We start from the raw sequence: 27,851 nt of genomic DNA, 5'->3' as shown, positions 1-27,851 counted from the left end.
TGAACCTCATTGATGGATACCGCGTAAATTCCAAAATCCGCGTAAATGAAAACCGCGTAAATTTCAAAAACCGCGTAAATGAAAACCGCGTAAATTTCAAAAACCGCGTAAATGAAAACCGCGTAAATTTCAAAATCCGCGTAAATGAAAACCGCGTAAATTTCAAAATCCGCGTAAAAAAAACCGCGTAAAAAAACTTGAGTATATATATATATATATATATATATATATATATATATATATATATATATATATATATATATATATATATATATATATATATATATATATATATATATGTATATATATATATATATATATATATATATATATATATATATATATATATATATATATATATATATATATATATATATATATATATATATATATATATATATATATATATATATATATATATATATATATATATATATATATATATATATATATATATATATATATATATATATATATATATATAGCTCAAGAAGTGTACTTTGTATTTCAAAACTTTTAGATTCATTGGATAGGTGAGAAGAATTCCCATTGAATGATGTCCTCTAATGTTTCAGCTAATGCGGTTAAGTAACCTTTTCAGTAATTTATTTAAAATTTAACAATTTTGATCGATTTTTCGTTCATTTCGCGAAAATCTTAATAGTTAACATCAACATTTTAATAATTCAGATTGTTTGTCTTGAAGAGCTGCCTAATTTCTTCTTTGACATAATACACTTATCTTTCCTTGTTTTCATGTGTTTGAGCTATTGAACTTGGATATTTTTATCTCATTTTCACTAATACTAGCTCTTATTGAAAAAGTATGGCACTTATTGTACCTTTTCTTACTTTTATTCGAAAGCCAGGAAAATTTTGCAGAGAAAAATGTATTAATACCTTTCAGTTAAGTGAATTTAGTATTCTTTTATAAGCTAATTAGTTTAAAGTTAGTGTTACTAGTTACTGGATATTGCGAAAAAGCGCTTGATAATAGGGCATAAATATATATATATATATATATATATAGATATACATACATATATATATATATATATATATATATATATATATATATATATATATATATATATATATATATATATATATATATATATATATATATATATATATATATATATATATATATATATATATATATATATATATATATATATATATATATATATATATATATATATATATATATATATATATATATATATTCGGCGAGAAGAAGCTTGGATACGAAGGTGGCTTGCGACGCGTGTCTACGATCTTCTAAAGTGTACAGTCCTAGTAATCGACAACGGTCTTCGTATGGTGGCAAGTTCAGCGGATCATTCCAAAGCAATTGACGTAACGCATATCTTATGAATCTGCGCTGGACGGCTTCAATTCTTTGGCTCCAAATTGCATGGAATTCCAACTGTGAGCGCACCAGTGAACAATACAACGCTTTGAAGCACAAAGGGTCCCGGAATTCGTTGGATATTTTGAACATAAAATCTAGTAGACGGTTCGCTTTGTCAATGATCGTTGAGAAGTGATGGGTGTACGTTAGCCTTTCACCAAGGATGACGCCCAAATCTTTTACTTGATCAACGCGTTGCAGCTGAGTTCCAGCGATGTTGTAGTTGAAAGTAAATATGTTCCTCGTTCGATGAAAGCTGATAACAAAGCATTTAGCAACACTAGGAACCATTATGTTTTTTTACACCAACTATAAAAGGTATCAACGAGATACTGTAGCTCACGGCAATCGGCTTTTTCCTCATAATTAGAAATATTTTCAAGTCGTCGGCGAAGAACTGTTTCCCTCTGTGCATTAAGACGAAAACAACATCATTCACGAACAGTGAAAACAGTAGCGGACCAAGCATACCACCTTGAGGAACTCCAGAATGGTTGGAAAAGGACTCAGATTCATTGTCACCAATTTGAACAACGACTTTACGGCGAACAAGGTATGATCGAAACCAACGGCAAAATTGGGCAGTGCATCCAAGTTTATCAAGCTTCGTTAGCAATATCTCATGGTTAACAGTGTCGAAAGCAGCCTTAAGATCTGTGTAGATCGTGCCCACCTGCACTTGTTTGGACATTTGTTCCGTACAAAAGGATGTGAAGGAGAACAGGTTCGTTTCCACCGATCGACCGGGAAAGAATCCGTGCTGACAAGTGCTTATGTAATGTTTACTAGCAGAGAACAGCACCTCGTTGATAAGCGATTCGAAATTTTTTGACTCGACTCTCAGCGAAGTGATTCCCCGGTAGTTCTCGATGTTGCTTTGGTCACCTTTCTTGTGTACCGGAAACATGACTGAACACTTCCAATCATCGGGAATTTTTTGCTGCTGAAGTGACACATTGAAAAGGTGCGTCAGTGGAATCGCTAAAATATCCGAACATTTTTTCAGAACAGCTGAAGGCATAGCACTTAATCCTGGAGCATACGACGATTTCGTTTTTTGTATTGCAGAGTGAACCGATTGTTCTGAAACGGTGAATACATCCATATCCACCGCACCAACGGGAACATCACGGGACGCGTTGTCGAGCTCGGTGGCGGTTGGCGCATCAGTCGTGAAGACACTCGAGAAGTGACTGGTAAATAGGGGGCACTTTGTCGCCGTCGTAGTCGCTACTTCGACATTGTGGACCATCCTAGACGGAAGACCCGTTTCCTACCTCTTCGTATTAACAAAAGTCCAAAAGCCCTTCGGATTTCGTCGTAAGTTTTGTTGGATGCGGTTGTCATATCTTTTGTACAGCAATTTGTTATAACGGCGGTACTCATTACTGGATATTGCGAAAAAGCGCTTGATAATAGGGCATAAATATATATATATATATATATATATATATATATATATATATATATATATATATATATATATATATATATATATATATATATATATATATATATATATATATATATATATATATATATATATATATATATATATATATATATATATATATATATATATATATATATATATATATATATATATATATATATATATATATATATATATATATATATATATATATATATATTTAAGTTAACCAAACATCGAATCCAGCCATCAAACGTAAGTGTGGAACCGCCTTGCCAGCAATAAAACCAAGTACGCTGGGTCAGCACACACGCGCACCGACCAACACCCGTGGGATATCGTCACCAGCCGAAGAACACAGTCGTCAGGCGTATGCAGCTTAGGTTAGCATTCTGTTAGAAGCATAGGTGCATAATTTAATTGGAAATAAATTCATTCTAGTGTCGTACTTCGTAGTGAAAGGTTTAGTCTTTTTAAAAACTCGTATGTTCCCCATATATTGCTAATTGGCGCAGTCAAAGTCTCGCGGAGGGCGAGTGAAAATAACCGAGAGTATATCGGTAGTGCAGTGATTGGTGCAAGACAATATTGAACATCGGTGCTCGGAAGAATACCGAGAAATAAGATTATACTCCACTCTGCGATGGACCTACTGGAATCACAGCCGAGGCATACGGCTATTAACCGTAAGTAATTAGTTTAAAAGTGAAAGCAATAAAAGTAATTAGCATAAGACCTGTGAAGTGAATCAGTGAAAAAAGATGAATCGAAATAACGTTTATGATCAAAATCGCCAAGAACACCCCGAAGATCCTGAAGAGGATTTTCAAATCCTACGCCAACAACAGGTGGATACCCAAGGAGAACTTTCAAGACTCCGACAGCAGTACGCTGCTCTAGAAACGGCATTGCATAATTTTCAGCAACATAATGCGCTTGGGGCAATGGTAAACGATGGTACCGCCCAAGAAATCATATTGAAAAACCTGCAAACACCACAGGTTATACGAGACTTACCATCTTTCGATGGTAACCCCATAAAATTACATTCATTCATCAAAACGTTAGAGAATATAATTCCTCTTCTGCAGAACGCTAGAGGACAACCTATTTATAAAGTATGGCTTCAAGGCATACGAACAAAGATAACAGGAGATGCCGACAATGTGCTAGAATTATACGGTACCAGTTTAGACTGGACCGAAATCAAAACGAATTTCATCACACACTATAGTGACCGCCGAGATGAGGCGTCACTAACTAGAGACCTTTTTAAATTAGAACAAACCAATAGCGTCGAAGAGTTTCATGGGAACATATCACATATCTTATCTCTTCTTATAAATTTACTAAATCTCACACACGAAAACCGAGCTGTAAAGTCCGCCAAGCAAACATTTTACCAAGACATTGGACTAAAAGTATTTTTAACCGGCCTGAGAGGATCTCTCGGACCCGTTGTCAGAGCACAAACTCCAATGTCCCTGAAAGAAGCTCTTAGACTCTGTCTAGAGGAGAGCAACTACAGTAAGCCACCATCGAAACCGATGCCACCCCAAATTCCTCCCAGAAATAACTTTATGCATCAACAGCAACGACCAGCAGATCAATTTTTTAATAAACCGGGCTTCTCATAACCTATGAACCCATTCCGAATATACCCCAGACCTATCCAACCTTTTTACCCACCAACATCGTTCAATCCTCACTTCCGACTATTCCAACCAACACCATTCCAACCAAAACCATTTCAACCAAGACCATACCAATTCAATAACCCCTTCCAAAATCAACAAAAACAAGGTTTCTATCGAAATCCCTTCCAAAACAGCAACCCAAACCAACACCGATGGAAGTTGACCCATCTATCCGGAGCAGAATGGTTAACTACATAAATGGGAATCCGAACCCTGGGCCATTCGCCCAAAGACCACCTCAAAATAGATCCCAACCATATTATCATATGGAAGAACTACAGAACACAGAACAAATGTACTACCCAACTCCTTACCCAGATTCTTTTGATTACTTTGAATACCCAGAATGTTCATACAATAACCAGTACTCTGATGAAACGAACTATCCCGATGCAGCCAACTCTATGCACTATAATCTATTTGATGAACCGGCAGCAGACGAGCCCAAGGCGAAAGAAAAAACGAACGAAACTGACGATCTAAATTTTCAAACACTTTCCGACCAAAAATTTATGACATGATCGACAACAACTTCATACCATATGTTCAATTACAGCAACGGCAGGCAAATTGAAATTTCTGATAGATACCGGAGCCAATAAAAATTATATTGATCCGGAGAAAAACCCATAATTTACAAATTTTCAAAACTGACGCTACCTTTGTAAGAAATGTAAACGGCAGACACGAAGTAAAAGAATTAGTGCAACTACCCGCGTTCAGAGGAAAACCACCAATAACGTTCTTTCTTGTCTAGTTTCACCCATTCTTTGACGGGCTCATTGGATATGAAACAATGACGCAACTTAACGCTGATATTTCAACCTCCACTAATTGTCTAAAATTTCCCGATTATACAATACAAATGATGAGAAAATACCCAGACAGCTTCACTACGCATCTAAACATACACGAAGAAAAACTCGTGGAATTTCCTTCCCATCTATCTCAAGGCGATTTTTATATCGAAAAAGAATTACCTGTAAGCCGCGATGTTGTGGTGCTACCAGGACTGCACAGAGCAGGAAATAATAAAGCAACAGTGGTATAATTAAAAATATCAGCGAAACAGCTGTGAAAATCAACCCAACCAGACCCATATTTGACGAAATGAACAATTTCAACCTAGTGCGTCATAAATCTTCAAACGAAACACTCCCAAAGAATTTAACCAAAGCGCTCAGGTTAGACCATCTCAATACAGAAGAAAAGCAAAAAGTTACTAACCTTATTGGAAAATTGAAAGACATTTTCCACTTGGAAAATCAAAATTTAACCTTCACCAACGCGATCAAACATCGCATCAAAACAAAAGACGATCTTCCAGTCCATTCCAAGTCATACCGATACCACTTCTGCCACAAGAAAGAGGTTCGATCACAAATTGCAAAAATGTTATCTCAAGGCATAATCAGACCTTCAGATAGTCCGTGGTCCTCCCCAGTGTGGGTGGTTCCAAAAAAGTTAGACGCATCGGGTCAACAAAAATGGAGGTTATTCATTGATTATAGAAAGCTCAATGACAAAACCATCGCAAACAGCTATCCTATACCCAATATCAGCGACATATTAGACAAGTTAGGCCGATGCAAATATTTCACGACATTGGACCTCGCATCTGGTTTCCATCTGATCGAAGTTCATCCCGAAGATGTTCCGAAAACCGCATTCAGCGTAGAACACGGACATTATGAATTCCTGAGAATGACCTTCGGACTCAGGAATGCACCATCAACCTTCCAGCGTGTGATGGACAACATTTTAAGGGAACACATTGGAATAAGATGTCTCGTATGTATGGATGACATCATCGTGTTCTCTTCAAGTCTTCAAGAACACATCGAAAACCTGGCAAAGATATTCGAATGCCTACAAAAATTCAATTTGAAAATCCAGCTCGATAAAAGTGAATTTTTGCAGAAAGAAGCCTCATTTTTAGGGCATGTTGTTACGTCGGACGGCGTTAAACCTAACCCCGGGAAAATAGAAGCCATCCGAAACTGGCCTGTACCAACTAACGAAAAGGAATTAAGAGGATTCCTTGGCGTATTGGGATATTACAGGAAATTCATCCGTGATTTTGCTAGAATTGCAAAGCCCCTAACAAAATCACTCAGGAAAGGCGAGGCAATAGTGCACACGAAAGACTTTTTAGAAGTATTTGAAGCCTGCAAACAAATTTTAACAAGTAGCACCATCTTGCAATACCCAAATTTCGATAAACAATTTGTCCTGACCACGGATGCATCGAATCATGCAATTGGTGCCGTCCTGTCTCAAGGACAAATTGGTAGCGACAGACCAGTGGTCTATGCATCAAGAACTCTGACCAAATCAGAGGAAAATTTATCGGCCATTGAAAAAGAATTACTGGCCATCGTTTGGGCTTGCAAGTATTTCCGCCCATACTTGTTTGGTAGAAAATTTTTATTATACACCGACCACCAACCGTTAACTTATGGATTAAACCTGAAACACCCAAGTAGCAAATTAATTCGATGGAGGCTTCAATTGGAAGAATACGATTACGATATTCGATACCGCCCAGGCAAACAAAATGTTGTTGCTGATGCGCTATCGAGATTGCCTACAGAAATTAACGTAAACGAAATAGATGATGAAGCGGACCAACAAAATAGTTCAGACGCCGCCACAGTACATTCCGCGGATACAGATGACGGCGAATTCGTAGGAATGACATTGAGACCAATCAATTGTTTTTCCAACCAAATTATACTAAAAATCGGTGCACCCGAAGACGATGAACTAGAAGAAGTTTTTCCTCGGGTGTACAGAAGGACCATAACTAAAGTAAATTTTGGAGTACCAACAGTGCTAAGAATTTTTAAAGAATATATGGATATTCGGAAATCAAACTGTATCCTCTGTCCTGAACAAGTCATACCAACCATTCAAGTCGTATATAAAAACTTCTTCAACCAAAACAGTGTCCTAAGAATAACGATTGCACAAACTCTTCTCACTGACCTAAGAACACCAGAAGAACAGAATGAAAAAATTGAACAAATACACAGTTCAGCCCATAGAGGAATATGGGAGAACAATACGCTTTTATCACGAAATTTCTATTTTCCTAAAATGAAACAAAAAATTCGGCAATACATAAAACTCTGCGAAACCTGTAATAAAAATAAGTGCGACCGGCACCCATATAAAATAACCATTTAGCAAACACCCATCCCAAAAAGACCATTTGAAATTATTCATACAGACATCTTTATATCCCAACCTGATACAGCCGTAGACAAATTCTCGAGGTTCGCTATTATTATTCCTATCAAATCTCGCAGCATACGGGACGTTAGGAAAGGTTTACTAAAAATTTTTAGCCTTCACGGAAAACCTCAACTTATTATTAGCGATAACGAACCGTCTATAAAATCAATAAAAATTCGAGGGAATAACATGATCTTGGTATCCAAATACAGTTCACACCAGTAAACCATAGCAAAACAAATGGCATAGTCGAACGGTTTCAGTCGACCCTAGCCGAAATCTATCGATGTGTCAAAGGAAGACATGAAGATCTGACACCTAAAGAAATTTACCGAATATCGTGCACTCTTTATAACGAGACGATTCATTCCGCTATAAAATTAAAACCCCGCGAATTTTTTTTGCCATCAGAGACAATGAAGAACGACCACTAGATATAGAAGAAATCATAACCAAAAGAAATAAACTCTATGACGAGGTTATTATTCAATTACAAAAAACCCAAACAAAAGATTGCAACCAACAGAACAAGTACCGCGAAGTACAACCAGAACTTGCAGATAATCAGCAAGTCTACATAAAAAAGCAGGGGGTCAGAAATAAAACTGACCAAAACTACTCTATGATCCAGGTCAAAGAAGATAGAATAAAGACCTTTATCGATGAGTCAAACCGTAGATTACATAAAGACAATTTAAAACGCATATACTAACCGCAAATTTTCTTTCCACAGGAGGAAGCGAAAAAGTACCACGTAGTCATCACACACCAATTAATGTACTTCTTTCTCAATATTTCAGATGAACTCGATCCTACCAATCCTATTCCTCGTTCTTAATCCCTGCATCGCATCCAGCACGTCACCTCAACCAATCCGAATCACTAATATGGATAAAAACCCAGGACTCCTTACCCTACAGAAAGGACGAAGCTTCTTGAAACTGGGTGAACATCAACTTTTTCATATAATTGATCTTGAAAGGTACGAACCTATTTTCATGAAACTTCGCAGTACCATCAAAGGCCTAGAAAACTTTGGGAATTTCAGTGGGATGATAAATACCCTCCACGCGAAATTTAGTAGCACAGTACACACCTTCGAGAAACTCCATCCAAAACTTAGAAACAAACGTGGGCTACTAAATTTCGTAGGGACAGGGATCAAGGGGATAACAGGAAACCTTGATAACAACGACCTAATTGAAATATCACAAAGCATCCAAAACCATCAAGTTAGCAACAAAATATTAATCAACGAAAATAATGAGCAAAGACAAATTAATGTACAGCTTCAGACTAGGATCAATAGAATCATTTCTCAATTATATGACCAGCTCAATGAAACAAAAAGAAACATTTTCGCAGCTCAGTACGAAACAGAGATTAAGAGAAACTTTATGCTCATTCAGGAAATTTTCAAAATCAATTTCAATGTTGAACAGCTTAAGAATCATCTAGAAGACATAACCGAAGCCATCGAATTCGCTAAACTGAAAATCATTTCCAAACACATCCTATCCATACAAGAAGTGAATTTTGCAACCACGAAATTAGAAGAGAAAGGTGTATTTTTATCTAGTATAGAAGAAACATATGACTACCTAGAACTTTCAGCTTTCAATAACAAAACTCAAATAATCTTCATTGTATCCAAACCCTTCTTAGAAAACTCAATGTATAATAACCTTGTACTGTTACAATTTGCTTTTCGAACTCTACGCGGACTTGCACTTTCACTGCGGTTTACGGTACACTATACAAGAGCATTTGGGTCGTTTTACCGCGGTCTCCTGGAGAATTTCATACGGGTGGACTATCTTCCCTAAATACGTGGTCTCTGGGCAAAATAACTACAAAAATAAACAATATAGTGAACTAATTTGACCTCAAGGACATCACAGCTTAATATAAAACAGCTTAATTAGACAGACCAGACAATTTATTTAAACAAAAACACTAAAGATAAAGTACTTGCGCATATTTATTTCACTTCTTTAATCTGGGATCGTTGCGGCCGGGACGAACGGTGGTCGACATTCTGCTTCGCTGGGATTCCGGGGACTGGGACGACGAACGGATACTGGAGCAGCTGACGATGTTTTTAGACCGGGTACTTCCGTCGGTCGAGATCCAGTTGCGGCGGCAACTCGGCCGTGTAACGGTGGCCTGCGTTTCCGAAAGATGGTCCGGGAGTGGTACACTGTGCACACAAACTTTCGCGAGTGATTTAGCACAATCGAGCGGGGTTTATGGTCAGTTTCTGGTCACATACACAACTTTGCCCTCAGTCCATATACTGCCTAATTTGCAATGGCATCATTCGACCAGGATTAGCACTCGCGTCACATCACTTCTGCACAGGCTGGGCTAGAATAACTGAGCACTACACTATGGCCCCGCTCGACTGATCCTACCAGAAATAAACGTTCGTGCAGTGCTTCTGGTGGACCGTGGTTCGTATCACTAAGATCCCACTTTTCGATACAACCGATAAAACTGTCGAAACGCACAGTCCCAGTATGGCGAAGGGACAACGCTGCCGCGGGTCTTCACTCCTCGGACCTGATTTTCCGTAATTCATCCTGTTTTCAACGCGGGAAACCCTTTTTATTCCCCCGTGCCCCCGGAAACCATCTCCACTCACGACGATCGATGACCTCTTCTTGTATATAACGTAGCAGAAAAAAAACATTGTTTTCAAACGTGTATGGGTTGGTGCCCCGATAAAAAGTTTAACTGAATTTTTAGATCGGATTGGTTGCATGCATAACCTTTACATTGTATAATTTTACTTTTCACCAAATAAACAAATGAACAAAAATGTAAATAAACTCTCTGACACATAATATAAACAATGGAGTAAATAAGTAGTGTAAATAAATAAATATGGAATAAATAAATAAATAAATAAATAACAAGCAAATAAATAAATAAATAACCAGTAAATAAATAAATAAATAAATAAACAGCAAGCAAATACATAAATAAATAACATAAATAAATAAACAAGTAACTACATAAATGAATAAATACTGACGGGCACCAACCGAAGACTACTAAACATGAAATAAACATCCTTCAAACATGTAAACACGGAAGCTATGACATTTATTTCACATTTAGACATTTACTGACAATATTTACAAATATAACAAAATTTTCAAGGGGTCTATATCAAGCTGGCCCAGCGACCACGGATTTATTGTGACCAAAAAAAACACAGGTCACAATCTTCCCGGAGTCGGGGTAAAAAAAAAACGAAGTGTTTTTTTTCATCCTGTACTGCCGACGTTGAATGCGACTACTTCTTCTCCAATGTCAGTTTTAACTCGTAAAATGATTTTTCCAAAGGCCAGAGGATCTCTTTCCTACGAGTTACGCGACTTTAGAGGAGTGAGCCTGTCCACTCTCTGTCACGGACAATATGCAGGGATAAAGGTCAAAATCGGAAAAAATAGTGCCTTCAATCAAACATTAAACGTCCTGCCAAGTGTCAATATCGCGATTTTTTGTTGCGTCAGATTAAAGGTTACAGCCATCATCACAAGCGTTGAACGAAATCACAAACTAGTTTATCCTGTCAAGACAGTTTTGCCTATAATTAATACAATCCACAGTGTTTACTTTGAGTACGGAGATCAGATCAACTTGTTCATCTCCGCCTATCCATTTACTGTCTCAAGTACGTACTTGGACCACAGAATTTTCACACACTTTTTCATTCATTATATGCCTTTCATTCTCCCCCACAATCACTCAAATCCTCGTACACACTCTCACACACTCTACTTTTATTAACCTATTCACGGTACAACTAAATCTAGGGCGCCCTATAACTAATAATCAACTGTAACTCTCACACGAGAGTCAGCGATTTGAGTAAAATCGAATGAGTAACTCGAAACGGTATTTTCCAAAATCCAACCGGTTCACGATTGCAATTTTTCACTAGAAAATACCCAGAGTTGACTCATTCGAACTAAGCGTAATAATATCGCACAGATCTACGCACACATACTTCAACATGTATGCTGCTATCTGTCAAAACTGGATCAAGTACGTCGCAAGGCAATGATGACGAATTTGATGATAAGACAAAAACATAACAAAAACAATTAAGGTAGACACGGACTGTTTGGTGCTGGCGATTTTGGACCGTTTTCTTGGCAAGTATATCGTTAATGATGATTTTTTCTTTACTTTTAGGCATGTTGATAATATTATTGATGATGGAAAATAGTTCCAGGAAAGCAAAACTAATTACGTCGAAGAACACAGAGCTGGTGGAATCAAATGGAAAACAGAAGCAGCCGGAAGCTGTTAAATTTTTATGATTCAATGAAAATAAAGTGTGTCTCCCGTCTTTCGATTGCAGCCGGCGTTCGGAAAAAGATTTCAATGACTAGTGGTTGAAAGTTATCCCGGTTTAAGGTGAGCCGCTGGCCATATACCGAGGCTTTTCCCGTGAAGGTCCTCCAGTTCGTAGGAGGAGGATCCAATCTTTGTTTTGATCCGGCAAGGGAGAAACTGTCGGCCGTATTTCGCGTTATACGCTTCGCTTGCGTTGGATTGTTTCATGTTTCTTCTGTAAACAAGTTGCCCTTGCACAAATGATTTCGCGAAATTGCGGTGACGCAGGTTATATCGGTGGCGTGATGATTCGTGTGCCTTCTGAAGATTATGGCTTACCAGATCGTAGATGCTGCTAAACATTTGTTTTCGACGATCGAGTTGTTGCTCTGGGGTAAGTGATTCATCGTGACGGGCCAGTTTATGGTCCGTGCCGTGTTCGGACAGTTCGTGACCGTGCGTGATAAAGTACGGTGTACAGCCTGTCGAAGAGTGAACACTAGTATTTAGAATCACTTCGATTTCTGGCAATCGCGTATCCCAGAGCCGCTGATCGTCTTTAACATATGTTCGGATAGCAGCATTAATGGTTCGGTTTACTCTCTCTACCGGATTCGCTTGCGAATGGTATCGAGAGTTTAACCAATGCGAAATCTTGAAACGGTCCAGTAGCTCTTTGAATTCCTTCGAAAGGAAACTACTGCCGTTGTCGCTTATAACGATTTCGGGGACAGAATTTCGGTGAAACCACTGTTCACGCATGACAGTGCATAAAGTGGAACTACTGATTTTCTTTATAGGATGAATCATAACCCATTTGGAGAAGTAGTCGGAAATCACCAAAATGTGCTGATTTCCTCGACGACTGCGGGGAAGGGGGCCGATGAAATCCACTGAAATTATCTGCCATGGGCGAGTGGCGAGTTTCATGTTGCCCATGGGGGGGTTAACTGGAACTAAGAATCTTATTTCTAGTCTTAAGATCAGTGGTGCAAATTTTCATTTTCAAATGCTAACTTTCTGCTCAATCAAACCCAACCATGGTTCAAATTCAAAGCCTCCCTTAATCATTCACTTTCAAGTTGGCGGGATTTTCATAACCAAACCGTACGTCTTCATTTCAAATTGGTGCTTTTTCATTCATCAATCAAAGTTGTCATCTGCTCTGTAGAGGCCAGTTTAGGTTAAATGTTGACATATTTTGCGTTTTCAAGCTTACATGAACAGTGAGAACTATGTTCAGAGTAGTTTCGCTTGAAAAACCTGGTCAATGTCCCAGTACAGAGATATTCACACGGTCAATGAAACCGAAAATGAATGGAAACTGATTGAACAGCTCGGCTGTTTGAATGAATGATGCAAACGAAAAACTGCGAATTGAACATAGTAGGGCATGATTTGAGATTTGTTCTTCCTTCAAGTTCAAAACAACCTGGTGAAAATTTGCAGCTCTGCTTAAGATAGCTGTAAAATTTTTCTCTTTTAAAAAAAAATATTTCAACATTGTAACCTCCTAGTTTTAAAATATCCAAAATGTAAAAACAAAAGAATTCGGCACCGCCAAGCTAACGTATTTGTGCCTATCAAATAAACGAAATGAATAAAAAAAACTGCATACTTTACATTTTGAAGCCTGGAAGCTTCCGCCTTCGGCGGAGATTAGATACGAAACAGAGATATATGTGGTCATAAATTTTGCACGCAAATGTTGATGTCATCAATGACGTCTGACATGACATCAAATATTGGGCCTGCGGGAAAGCGATGTGTAGGCAAAACGGTTATAAACGTAGTTGGTTTCAATGTTCATCGTATGTCGTCCATAAACGACACCAGTACAAGCATCTCGGCCCACCAAAACAGAATGTTTTTAATAATATCCAAAAAGCCATTTAATTTTTTGGCTGGTGAAGAATGAGAATGTTGTTGTACGTGAATTCTGGTAAAACCATAATGAAGATCTTCGTTCCACGTTGAGTTGTATTGTGCAAAGCGTCAGGAACCTTTGGTGCGATGCAATATTCCAACGCTGGATTCCTCGACTTGGCACTGATGAAGCGGAAGTTTCGATTTGGAGCACATTCTTGAAAACAATTGATTAAACCAAATAGCTGGAATCCAAACCAGGACGTTGAAATGGTTGAAGTTCATGTTAAGCTGGACAGGAGGCTGCGATACGTTTTCCGCAGGGATTGAATAATAGACGAATCTGCTCCATTGAAAAGTTGGATGTATGCTTATCAGTGTTGTATGGCGATTATTCCAATGCGTTCAGATACGAAACGATGACAGATGGTGGTTCGTAACAATGGTGTCCGGCACCATCGTTAAATCCTGGTCACGGCACCATGTTGTAGATCATCCCGGATGAGATCCAATTAATTCATTCGAGAAATGGACGAACAGCATGCAGAAAGAATTTGTAGACCATTAAATACACTTGCGTTTTTAAAATACGGACAAACTTTATTAGAATGTTCTTATACGAACAACTGCATACTTTACATTTTGAAGCCTGGAACCTTCCGCCTTCGGCGGAGGTTAGATATAGGGAAGAGATATATGTGGTAATAAATTTTGCACGCAAATGTTGATGTCATCAATGACGTCTGACATGACATCAAATATTGGGCATGCGGGAAAGCGATGTGTAGGCAAAACGGTTATAAACGTAGTTGGTTTCAATGTTCATCGTATGCCGTCCATAAACGACGCCAGTACAAACACCACATTATCAACGAGTCAGCTCACTTAAAGTCAATGCATGCAATAGACAATTAGTCCGGTAATAAATTTATTCAAATTAAAGTCCGTAGTTCAAAATTACACGCGGGTTTCTATCAAGAACGAAAGAAAAGTGAACCAGTGCGGAGTGTCTTCAACACCCTCAACCTTGGGGAGGGAAAATTATACGGGAATTAAATTATTCATTTAATGAAGAATTTAATCAACGAACTATTTCAAACCTTGAATAAGGAAGAAACGTGAACAACCGTACGGACCGTTTCAATTTGATGAGGATATGATAAATCGTTGGGAGTGACTTGGCTAAGAGGACTAATGTCATTCCTTTGGTCCTAGGTTCATGGGATGGGATGGGATGGGACAGAAGTATTTAGCCCTGTCCTGGCTAATGAGCCTAGGCTATAGCGCATTTACTCGTTCTATATCTTGTCCTGGCTCGCTCTCTGCAAGGAAATGTAAAACATAATGTATAACGCAATTAGAAATATGAAGATGAAACTTATTTTTTAAATCAAAAGCTTACTAGAAAACTGTAAACCTCTTTTGTAACGAGCTAGGTATTAACCTTCAAACTACCAAGCCCTCTTCGATACACCAAAATCGACGTTCAACTAGCCATAACTTTTTTTCTGTTTAATCGATTTTGATGCAGTTTTTTGCCAAAGAACCGGAAATTATTCCAATTTTTGAAAATGCTTTCAAAATCGTATTCGGAGCTACGACCCCGGAGTAAATCCAGATTGCAGTGGGGTACCAACTTTTGGCCATTTTCAGTTTTTCATAAATATTTTCAAAACAACGCTAGAATTCAACATTTTTCGACAAGAATTTGTCAGAAATGACCTAAAATAATAATTGCACTTCATATATTAGTAATACGAATTGGCCAGTTCCTGGGAGCGGTTCCCAAAAGTGGCCATTCATGAGCTTACATTGCATATGCTTTATTATAACAAAAACACTAATTTATTTCAACAAATCTTATCAGATCGTCTACTTAGTATAGCAAGCAATTAATTCAATAAAGGTTTAATATAGATTTGCCACTTTCTGACCAGTTCCGGGAATTCCGGAACACGGTTCCCAGGAAGAAATTTATTTTTTATGATAATTGTGGAATGCGGCACATCAAAAAACATCAACTCGATGATCTATGAAGAATACAATCACATTCGAAGGCATTCGGACACATGTAGACACTTGATGACCAGTTCCGAAAATTCCGGAACACGGTTGCCGCGGCAATTTTTTTTATGATAATCATGGCATGCGGCACATCAAAAAACATTAACTCGATGATCTATGAAGTATGCAATCATATACGAAGGTATCCGGACACATGTAGACACTTGATGACCAGTTCCGGTAATTTCGGAACATAGTTCCCAGGTCAAATTTTATTTTTATGATAATCATAAATGCGACACATCAAAAAACATCAACTCGATGATCTGTGGAGAATGCAATCATATACGCAGGCATCCGTACACTTGTGGACCATTGATGACCAGTTCCGGAAATTCCGGAACACGGTTCCTAGGACAAATATTATTTTAATGATAATCGTGGCATGCGGCACATCAAAAAACATAAACTCGATGAACTATGAAGAATGTAATCATATACGAAGGTATCCGGACACATGTAGACACTTGATGACCAGTTCCGGTAATTCCGGAACATGGTTCCCAGGACAAATTTTATTTTTATGCTTTTTTTTCCTTTTTTATTAACGACTTATAGTGAGTCAATCTTTTTCCTTTTTTTTATATTGTAACGACATATAATTAGCAAGGAACTGGAAGGTGAAGTATTTTTCAAATATTAAGAGCCATAGTACTCAAGGGAGAGCAAGGATTTGAAGTAAGAAAGTTTAGAAAAGCGTGGAGTAGGGTCAATGAACAAGCTTAGAGTTTCCCGGTTACTTAGCTTTTTGTCTTCTGCAGCGCAGTAGTCAGGATCTTTTGGCATTAAATGCGAATCACATGAGTCTGCGGCATGTCCGGACAAGCGTAAAGTCAATTTAATGACCTATGCTGTCGGAGCCGACATAATCATAGCATGCGGCACATCAAAAATTATCAACTCGATGAGCTATGAAGAATGCAATCATATACGAAGGCATCCGTATACATGTGGACCATTAATGACCAGTTCCGGGAATTCCGGAATACGGTTCCCAGGACAAATTTTATTTTTATGATCATCGTGGCATGCGGCACATCAAAAAACATCAACTCGATGATCTATGAAGAATGTAACCATATACGAAGGCATCCGTACACTTGTGGACCATTGATGACCAGTTACGGGAATTCCGGAACACGGTTCCCGGGTCAAATTTTATTTTTATGATAATCATGGCATGCGGCACATCAAAAAACAACAACTCGATAATCTATGAAGAGTGCAATCATATACGAAGGCATCCGGATACATACGGACACTTGATGGAGAGTTTCGGGAACTCCGGAACACGGTTCCCACGACGAATTTTATTTTTATGATATTCGTGGCATAAGGCACATCAAAAAATATCAACTCTATGATCTATGAAGAATGCAATCATGTACGAAGGCATCTGGATACATATGGACACTTGATGAAGAGTTCCGGGAATTCCGAAACACGGTTCCCAGGACGAATTTTATTTTTATGATAATCATGGAATGAGGCACATCAAAAAACATCAACTCGAAGATCTATGAAGAATGCAATCATATACGAAGGTATCCGGACATATACGGCCACTTGATGATCAGTTCCGGGAATTCCGGAACATGGTTCCCAGGTCAAATTTTATTTTTATGATAGTCATAGTATGCGGCACATCAAAAAACATCAACTCGATAAGCTATGAAAAATGCAATCATGTATGAAGACATCCGTACACATGCGGACACAGGATGCCCGGTTCCGAGAATTCCGGAATACGGTTCCCAGGACGAATTTCGTTTTTTATGATAATCATGGCATGAGGCTCATCAAAAAACGTCAAGTCGAAGATCTATGAAGAATGCAATTATATACGAAGGTATCCTGACACATACGGTCACTTGATGATGATGTGTTCCGGGAATTCCGGAACACAGTTCACAGTACGAAATTTTGACGTAGGACTACGTCTTTGTTTTCGATATGGGGGTGCACTCTGCAAATTCTACAAAAATGGTATGTAACGAAAAGTGGTCCAATTTTAAACGCATATAATTCAGCCATCTCACGATAAATTTTCAAATTTTTTGCACAAATCGCCCCGAAATACTTCTAAGAATAGATTCCAATAGAAAAACCCAAGGATTTTTGATATCATAGCATTAAAAAATTAAATAATATACAACCTTGTTAAAATATCGCGCATTAACACGCAGAAGATAGCGCTTCCCAAGCCCTGTACGACGGATTGGTGTACCTAGCGCGCAACGCTTCTATGAATGACGTCATCATCGACTATTTAAAGAACGGACTTGGCCAGACACGCTCAGTTCCCTGTTGAACGGCTGGCGAAGCAGATCACTGCGCTGTGTTTTTTTTACAGCCAGTGTAGCTGAGCTAGAAGTTCGTTACACTGGCTGTGGAGGGACGCTACCCTGTGTCGTCCAACAGGCGACCGCTCCAACTGCTTCCTAAATGCCGCTGTAATGTTGCCAGTAAATTTTTGGTTTAACTAGCACATGTATTTGCTATGTTCGCTTGAAATTAAGTAATGTAGTGGTAGTAATAAGCTTCCCATTTTGGTTTAAACGCAAGGACAGTTTTTAAAACAGGATTTGATTAATTAGTTAAGCTCATCTAAGCAATTTTATCAATTCTGTAATTTAAAAGGAATTTTACGGAACTTGGTAAATTTGGCCCCACTTGCAACTGGTATAATCAACCTGCACAAAGTGTTGCATAACGCAGAGCTGTTTTTGGAACAAAATCATTCAGCCCTTCGCTATGCAAATATTATGGCAGATGGGCTAAGCGCGGCCGTTCCTTTCAATCGGGAAAGGTCGCGTGGAATTTTGGTGAAACGCGCTAATAGTGTCGTGGTGGTACTAGTTGTCTCTTTCGCTCTACCCATCATCATCAGCGTTGACTCATTTTGCATTGTACGCTTGGGTGTAATAGGGGCCCTTTCACGCGCAATAAAAGTGTCATTACTAAGTAGTGTCATTACTAGAATTGTATGGGAATTCCGTCATTACTCACCTTACACGATCATTAAAAGTGACATTACTGCTCAGTAATGACATTACTAGCGCCTCGTGTAAGGGGCCCTAATGTTTGGGGCGAATGTGTTGGTAGGTAGGGGAACTGGCGGTAAAATGAACAGCAAAGTCATTATTTTCTAACTAATAAGTGACTGAGATATTACAATCACCTTATGTTTCTTGTTGATTATGTTTTGTACATATCTGGTAAAAATACTTCGTCATAAACACATTTTTTCAAACATGATTCTTGATTTCTTGAGACATGTTTATAGCGAGTGGGTAAAATGAACAGATTCTGGTGACCTGCAAAATGTCCTGTATGTATGCAATGCGCAGCGTTGGAAAGCATTTTCCGATCAATGCTAATATCCCAACAAATCATGAGCTTTGCATACACACAGGGCATTTTGCAGGCAAAAAAAAATTGTCACGGAAGAATTGAATTTTCATGACGTAATATTAACCATTTTACAATCCTGTGGCTTCGAAACACATCTACAAACTTGGGGTTATCCATGGGTGTTTGAACTTTTAGGATCTGTTTGAGAGCAACTAGAAAGCTTGTTCTATACATGAGATGTGATTATATTGTCTAAAATTTGATTTTTCTTCACCGATCCGGGTGTTTTTTCCCACACACTAAGTACTAAGAAAATAAATATTTTACATTAAGTAGTATAGTCCTACGTCTACAGTTCGTGCAACCCCATAGGGCTGCCCCTTGTAGTTTTTTATTCGATTTTTTGTTTTTGAGTTGAGCTATGCGGTTCATCAAAAAACATCTACTCGATGATCTACGAAGAAAGCAGTCATCCAGACACATACGGACATTTGATGGCCGGTTCCGTGAATTCCGGAATACGTTTATTTTTCTTTCGTTAAGGAACGATTGCTAATGGTCTGTGAAACCGTAGTACACAAAACAAATACTCTGGAGCAGAAAAGCATTTGTTTTGTTGCTTTTAAGCTGTGCGGATTATAGCAGACGCATGTGAGTGTGTCATCGCTCAAAATTTGGGCTCCTATCACAACATGTCCCGTATAAACTTAATGTCCCTTCTGAATACCATGTCTACAAACATGTCTAGTATGAATAAGAAAATCGGAGACAAACAACTGTATTGTGGCGACTTTGTGTTACTTATACTGCGACATTTTACTTATGAGTTTCTCATTTGACTTCCCACAAATTTCAGCATTGATTATGATCGCTGAGAAATATTTTCCTAAAAAGGCAAATCAAATTGGCACTAAAAATGGGGTAAAGATGAGGTTGAGAAGCTGAACGATATTTTTTTTTAACAACACTAACGGGGAAAAATATCGTTCATCACGCATATGAAGTTTACTATTCCATTGTATGGTATTGGTGATGTTATAGTTATAGGAGTAGAGGGTAAAGCCGGCGCAAAACAAAATGTCAATAATGTGGGTTGAGAGAGGGATGTGGTGATAAAAAAAGACTATCCAATTCTATTTTATCTCTTTGTGGTTCGTTGATATTTGCACTCAATCACTGTGTGCGAATTACTGCATGTACATGAGGATGACTTTTCGACAAAAAAGGGCGTTAGCTCAAAATAAAAAATGCGACCGCGCTATTTTGGGTAAAACTTAAAAAAATAAGTTACGTAACGGAGTGTAGTATCAAGGCTTTGCTTTAAATACATTACAGATCTTACAGAAAAATATTTCGGCCAAGGAACCGTGTTCTGGAATCCACGGAACCACAACATCAATAGACCGCATGTGTTCGGATGTCTTCATATATGACTGCTTTCCTCGTAAATCATCGAATTGATTTGTTTGGTTATGTTACTCTCCATCAAGTGTCCGTATGTATCCGGATGCCTTCGTATATGATTGAATTCTTCATAGTTCTTCGAATTGATGTTTTTTGATGTGCCGCATGCCATGATTATCATAAAAAATACAATTGGTCTTGGGAACCATGTTCTGGAATTCCCGGAACTGGTCGTCAAGTGTCCATATGTGTCCGGTTGCCTTCGTATATGATTGCATTCTTCATAGATCAGCGAGTTGATGTTTTTTGATATGCCGTATGCCACGATTATCATAAAAATAAAATTCATCCTGGGAGCCGTGTGCCGGAATTCCCGGAACTCTCCATCAAGTGTCCGTACACAGAAAAAAAAATGTTGGTAAAAATAAGAGTTTTTCACTCTTAGCAAAAAAAAACAACCAACGTATACTCTTAGTTTAAAAATAAAACTTTTGTTTTGAGTACTATTCTTCATTTGCTTAAAAGGAAAACTTTTACTTTGATTATTATTCTTGATTAATTTAAAAGTTTTACTTTCAACCTAATGGTTGGCGTTGGTTGTTTTTGCTAAGAGCGGAACACTCTTACTTTTACTAATATTTTTTTTCTGTGTGTATGTGTCCGGTTGCCTTCAATATGCTTGCATTTTTCATAGATCTTCGAATTGATGTTTTTTTATGTGCCTCATTCCACAATTATCATAAAAAATAAATTTCGTCCTGGGAACCGTGTTCCGGAATTCCCGGAACTGGTCAGAAAGTGGCAAATCTATATTAAACCTTTATTGAATTAATTGCTTGCTATACTAAGTAGACGATCTGATAAGATTTGTTGAAATAAATTAGTGTTTCTGTTATAATAAAGCATACGCAATGTAAGCTCATGAATGGCCACTTTTGGGAACCGCTCCCAGGAACTGGCCAATTCGTATTACTAATATATGAAGCGCAATTATTATGCAAGTAGGTTATTTCTGACAAATTCCTGTCGAAAAATGTTGAATTCTAGCGTTGTTTTGAAAATATTTATGAAAAACTGAAAACGGCCAAAAGTTGGTACCCCACTGCAATCTGGATTTACTCCGGGGTTGTAGCTCCGAATACGATTTTTAACGCATTTTCGAAAATTGGAATAATTTCCGGTTCTTTAGCAAAAAACTGCATCAAAATCGATTAAACAGAAAAAAAAAGTTATGGCCAATTGAACGTCGATTTTGGTGTATCGAAGAGGGCTTGGTAGTTTGAAGGTTCAAGAATAATAATCAAAGTAAAAGTTTTCCTTTTAAGCAAATGAAGAATAGTACTCAAAACAAAAGTTTTATTTTTAAACTAAGAGTATACGTTAGTTGTTTTTTGCTAAGAGTGAAAAACTCTTATTTTTATTAACATTTTTTTTTCTGTGTACGGACACTTGATGGAGAGTTCCGGGAATTCCGGAACACGGCTCCCAGGATGAATTTTATTTTTATGATAATCGTGGCATACGGCATATCAAAAAACATCAACTCGCTGATCTATGAAGAATGTAATCATATACGAAGGCAACCGGACACATATGGACACTTGATGACCAGTTCCGGGAATTCCGAAACATGGTTCCCAAGACCAATTGTATTTTTTATGATAATCATGGCATGCGGCACATCAAAAAACATCACGGACACTTGATGGAGAGTAACATAACCAAACAAATCAATTCGATGATTTACGACGAAAGCAGTTATATATGAAGACATCCGAACACATGCGGTCTATTGATGTTGTGGTTCCGTGGATTCCAGAACACGGTTCCTTGGCCGAAATATTTTTCTGTAAGATCTGTAATGTATTTAAAGCAAAGCCTTAATACTACACTCCGTTACGTAACTTATTTTTTTAAGTTTTACCCAAAATAGCGCGGTCGCATTTTTTATTTTGAGCTAACGCCCTTTTTTGTCGAAAAGTCATCCTCATGTACATGCAGTAATTCGCACACAGTGATTGAGTGCAAATATCAACGAACCACAAAGAGATAAAATAGAATTGGATAGTCTTTTTTTATCACCACACCCCTCTCTCAACCCACATTATTGACATTTTGTTTTGCGCCGGCTTTACCCTCTACTCCTATAACTATAACATCACCAATACCATACAATGGAATAGTAAACTTCATATGCGTGATGAACGATATTTTTCTCCGTTGGTGTTGTTAAAAAAAATTATCGTTCAGCTTCTCAACCTCATCTTTACCCCATTTTTAGTGCCAATTTGATTTGCCTTTTTAGGAAAATATTTCTCAGCGATCATAATCAATGCTGAAATTTGTGGGAAGTCAAATGAGAAACTCATAAGTAAAATGTCGCAGTATAAGTAACACAAAGTCGCCACAATACAGTTATTTGTCTCCGATTTTCTTATTCATACTAGACATGTTTGTAGACATGGTATTCAGAAGGGACATTAAGTTTATACGGGACATGTTGTGATAGGAGCCCAAATTTGGAGTGATGACACACTCACATGCGTCTGCTGTAATCCGCACAGCTTAAGAGCAACAAAACAAATGCTTTTCTGCTCCAGAGTATTTGTTTTATGTACTACGGTTTCACAGACCATTAGCAATCGTTCCTTAACGAAAGAAAAATAAACGTGTTCCGGAATTCACGGAACCGGCCATCAAATGTCCGTATGTGTCTGGATGACTGCTTTCTTCGTAGATCATCGAGTAGATGTTTTTTTGATGAACCGGTTGGCTCAACTCAAAAACAAAAAATCGAATAAAAAATTTCGTACTGTGAACTGTGTTCCGGAATTCCCGGAACTGAGAATCATGTGTCCGGATGCCTTCATATATTATCATGCTCATCATGGAAAACAAAATTCGTCCCGGGAACCATGTTCCGGAATTCCTGAAACCGGTCATCAAGTGTCCGCTTGTATCGATGCCTTCGTATTCTTCATAGATCATCGAGTTGATGTTTTTTGATGTGCCGTATTTCGGAATTCCCGGAACTGGTCATCAAGTGACCGTATGTGTCAGGATACCTTCGTATATAATTGCTTTCTTCATAGATCTTCGACTTGACGTTTTTTGATGTGCCTCATGCCATGATTATCATAAAAATCGAAATTCGTCCTGGGAATCGTAATCCGGAATTCTCGGAACCGGGCATCTTGTGTCCGCATGTGTACGGATGTCTTCATACATGATTGCATTCTTCATAGCTTATCGAGTTGATGTATTTTGATGTGCCGCATGCTATGACTATCATAAAAATAAAATTTGACCTGGGTACCATGTTCCGGAATTCCCGGAACTGGTCATCAAGTGTCCGTATGTGTCCGGATACCTTCATATATGATTGCATTCTTCATAGATCTTCAAGTTGATGTTTTTTGATGTGCCTCATTCCATGATTATCATAAAAATAAAATTCGTCCTGGGAACCGTGTTCCGGAATTCCCGGAACTCTTCATCAAGTGTCCATATGTATCCAGATGCCTTCGTATATGATTGCATTCTTCATAGATCATAGAGTTGATATTTTTTGATGTGCCTTATGCCACGATTATCATAAAAATAAAATTCGTCCTGGGAACCGTGTTCCGGAGTTCCCGAAACTCCATCAAGTGTCCTTATGTATCCGGATGCCTTCGTATATGATTGCACTCTTCATAGATTATCGAGTTGATGTTTTTTGATGTGCCGCATGCCATGATTATCATAAAAATAAAATTTGACCCGGGAACCGTGTTCCGGAATTCCCGTAACTGGTCATCAATGGTCCACAAGTGTACGGATGCCTTCGTATATGGTTACATTCTTCATAGATCATCGAGTTGATGTTTTTTGATGTGCCGCATGCCACGATTATCATAAAAATAAAATTTGTCCTGGGACCCGTATTCCGGAATTCCCGGAACTGGTCATTAATGGTCCACATGTATACGTATGCCTTCGTATATGATTGCATTCTTCAAAGCTCATCGAGTTGATAATTTTTGATGTGCCGCATGCTATGATTATCATAAAAATAAAATTTATCCTGGGAACCATGTTCCGGAATTACCGGAACTGGTCATCAAGTGTCTACATGTGTCCGGATACCTTCGTATATGATTACATTCTTCATAGTTCATCGAGTTTATGTTTTTTGATGTGCCGCATGCCATGATTATCATAAAAAAAATTGGACACGGGAACCGTGTTCCGGAATTCTCGGAACTGGTCATCAAGTGTCTACATGTGTCCGGATGCCTTCGAATGTGATTGCATTCTTCACAGATCATCGAGTTGATGTTTTTTGATGTGCCGCATACCACAAATCTCATAAAAAATAAATTTCGTCCTGTGAACCGTGTTCCGGAATTCCCGGAACTGGTCAGAAAGTGGCAAATCTATATTAAACCTTTATTGAATTAATTGCTTGCTATACTAAGTAGACGATCTGATAAGATTTGTTGAAATAAATTAGTGTTTCTGTTATAATAAAGCATATGCAATGTAAGCTCATGAATGGCCACTTTTGGGAACCGCTCCCAGGAACTGGCCAATTCGTATTACTAATATATGAAGTGCAATTATTATGTAAGAAGGTCATTTCTGACAAATTCTTGTCGAAAAATGTTGAATTCTAGCGTTGTTTTGAAAATATTTATGAAAAACTGAAAACGGCCAAAAGTTGGTACCCCACTGCAATCTGGATTTACTCCGGGGTCGTAGCTCCGAATACGATTTTGAAAGCATTTTCGAAAATTGGAATAATTTCCGGTTCTTTGGCAAAAAACTGCATCAAAATCGATTAAACAGAAAAAAAGTTATGGCCAATTGAACGTCGATTTTGGTGTATCGAAGAGGGCTTGGTAGTTTGAAGGTTAATTTAAGTTATAAATCCTAAAAATATCGGTAATTCTGACCACAAGAATGTCGGTACCGATTCCAAGCAACCATTTCCGTACGCATTATGGATGTTTGCACGCCAACCACTGATTATGATAAGTAACAAAATGTACTAGAGACAGGCAAGATCAGAAAAACTACTGTTTTATTAAAGTCATAGTCTTCTATACTACAATCATAATGAAGTTATGGACTATAGTATCATTAGTAGAAGAAAATTCAATAGAACTCAATATAAAAAATGTGTATTCTGATAAAAATTTACTACACCAAACTTTTTGAAAATGACTTTTCAGATATAGTACACTTTACATTCGTAAATGTTAAACCCTCGAACCACTCTAATTGCCAAAATTTTGCGGCAAAAAAATGAAAAATTCACATCAAATACGAATCCAGCGCCACAATGTGAAGTTTTCATCAAATTCGGGCCACTCTTGAGGTTTGTCCGACTTTTGTATGGTATGGATCACTGTGCGTCGGTATGGCTTCGCTCCCCCGCTGAATGAAGGCGTGCTCGAACAGTCTACTGTAGTTCAGTCAGTCCTGCTCGTCCTGAATAAGCAAGTATTTACAAAATTTCCGTAAATAGATTGGTCGTAGTGTGCGACGATAGAAAATTTTCCTCTGCGCTTGTTTTGAGGTAATCAACAAAGTTGTTTCCAAGGCAGCTGAAAACTTTTTTGGTAACTATGACACAATAAGTTTTTTTGCAAGTTCTTCTAACTGGTCCCGAGGCGAATAATTCATAAGCTTCAAACAATCAAAACCGGAGGGTTTGAGTTTTTTAAACCAAAATGAAACTCGTTCGGTTTGGGTAGAAAATTTGAAAATCCTGCCATATTTAATATATATATATATATATATATATATATATATATATATATATATATATATATATATATATATATATATATATATATATATATATATATATATATATATATATATATATAATATATATATATATATATATATATATATATATATATATATATATAGATATATATATATATATATATATATATATATATATATATATATATATATATATATATATATATATATATATATATATATATATATATATATATATATATATATATATATATATATATATATATATATATATATATATATATATATTAGGGTGGGGCATTGTTATATGGAAAAACGTAATAATGGAAAAACGTAATCGTATCGTAACCACATCAATCGAGCACAGAACTTTTTTGGTTTCATTTGGGGTCCCAAGTAACTGCAAAAAATTTGGAGTCGATTGGTTTTGACCCGGCGTAGCGCATTGCGTTTAAAATTTGTATGGAAATTAGTATGGGAAAACCTACTTTTTTGCATTTTCAATTCTACAGACTACAATTCTTCTTGCAGTATGCAACTAATTAAATAGAAGTATATTCTAGGATTTGCTGAACAACTTTGCCGAAGGATGTATGGCGTTAGAATGTCCCTAAAACAAGTTATAGTTGTTCAAAGTTCGATAGTTCGAATTAATTGCGGGTTTCTAATGATATTTCATATAGCATTCCAAAATAACATCATATACTTTAGATTTACCACATTGGTATGTTTGGTTGAGTTATTCAAAAGCTTTAGCTCAATTCCATGGGCGTAGATAATTGAGTATTTTTGCGTAGTGAGGGGAGAGGGGGGTAACTTTTCTATATAGAAATTCGAACCGAAATAGCTGAAATATTGAAATGTTCAGATGAATTATTTTAAAATATTAGCATAATGTCCTATGCATAATAGTAACGATGAAATGAAACATAATGTATCCTCTGCATCGACTTATATCAATGCAAGTAAAGTTACAGGCACGAAGGAGTTCTTTGACATCATGGAAATTTCGACAGATTTCATGCGAAAACTAGCAAACGAGTGGAGTAAAAATAAGGGTTACCTCAATGCAAAACGAGTGGGTTCATTGATGGTTGTCAACGGTGTCGCTGAACGTGGCGTGAAGCTAATTTCTGATATCAACAAAAAAAAATCCACAAGAGCCCCAGTTCAACAGCATTTTTTGCTTCAGGTGACCGAAAAGAACATTCTATCAAATCATAATGCGTCTTAAACTGAAATATAATATCAATGC

Source organism: Topomyia yanbarensis, chromosome 3 (assembly GCF_030247195.1).
Source record: "Topomyia yanbarensis strain Yona2022 chromosome 3, ASM3024719v1, whole genome shotgun sequence".
Lineage (NCBI taxonomy): Eukaryota > Metazoa > Arthropoda > Insecta > Diptera > Culicidae > Topomyia > Topomyia yanbarensis.
This window is presented reverse-complemented; position numbering follows the sequence as displayed.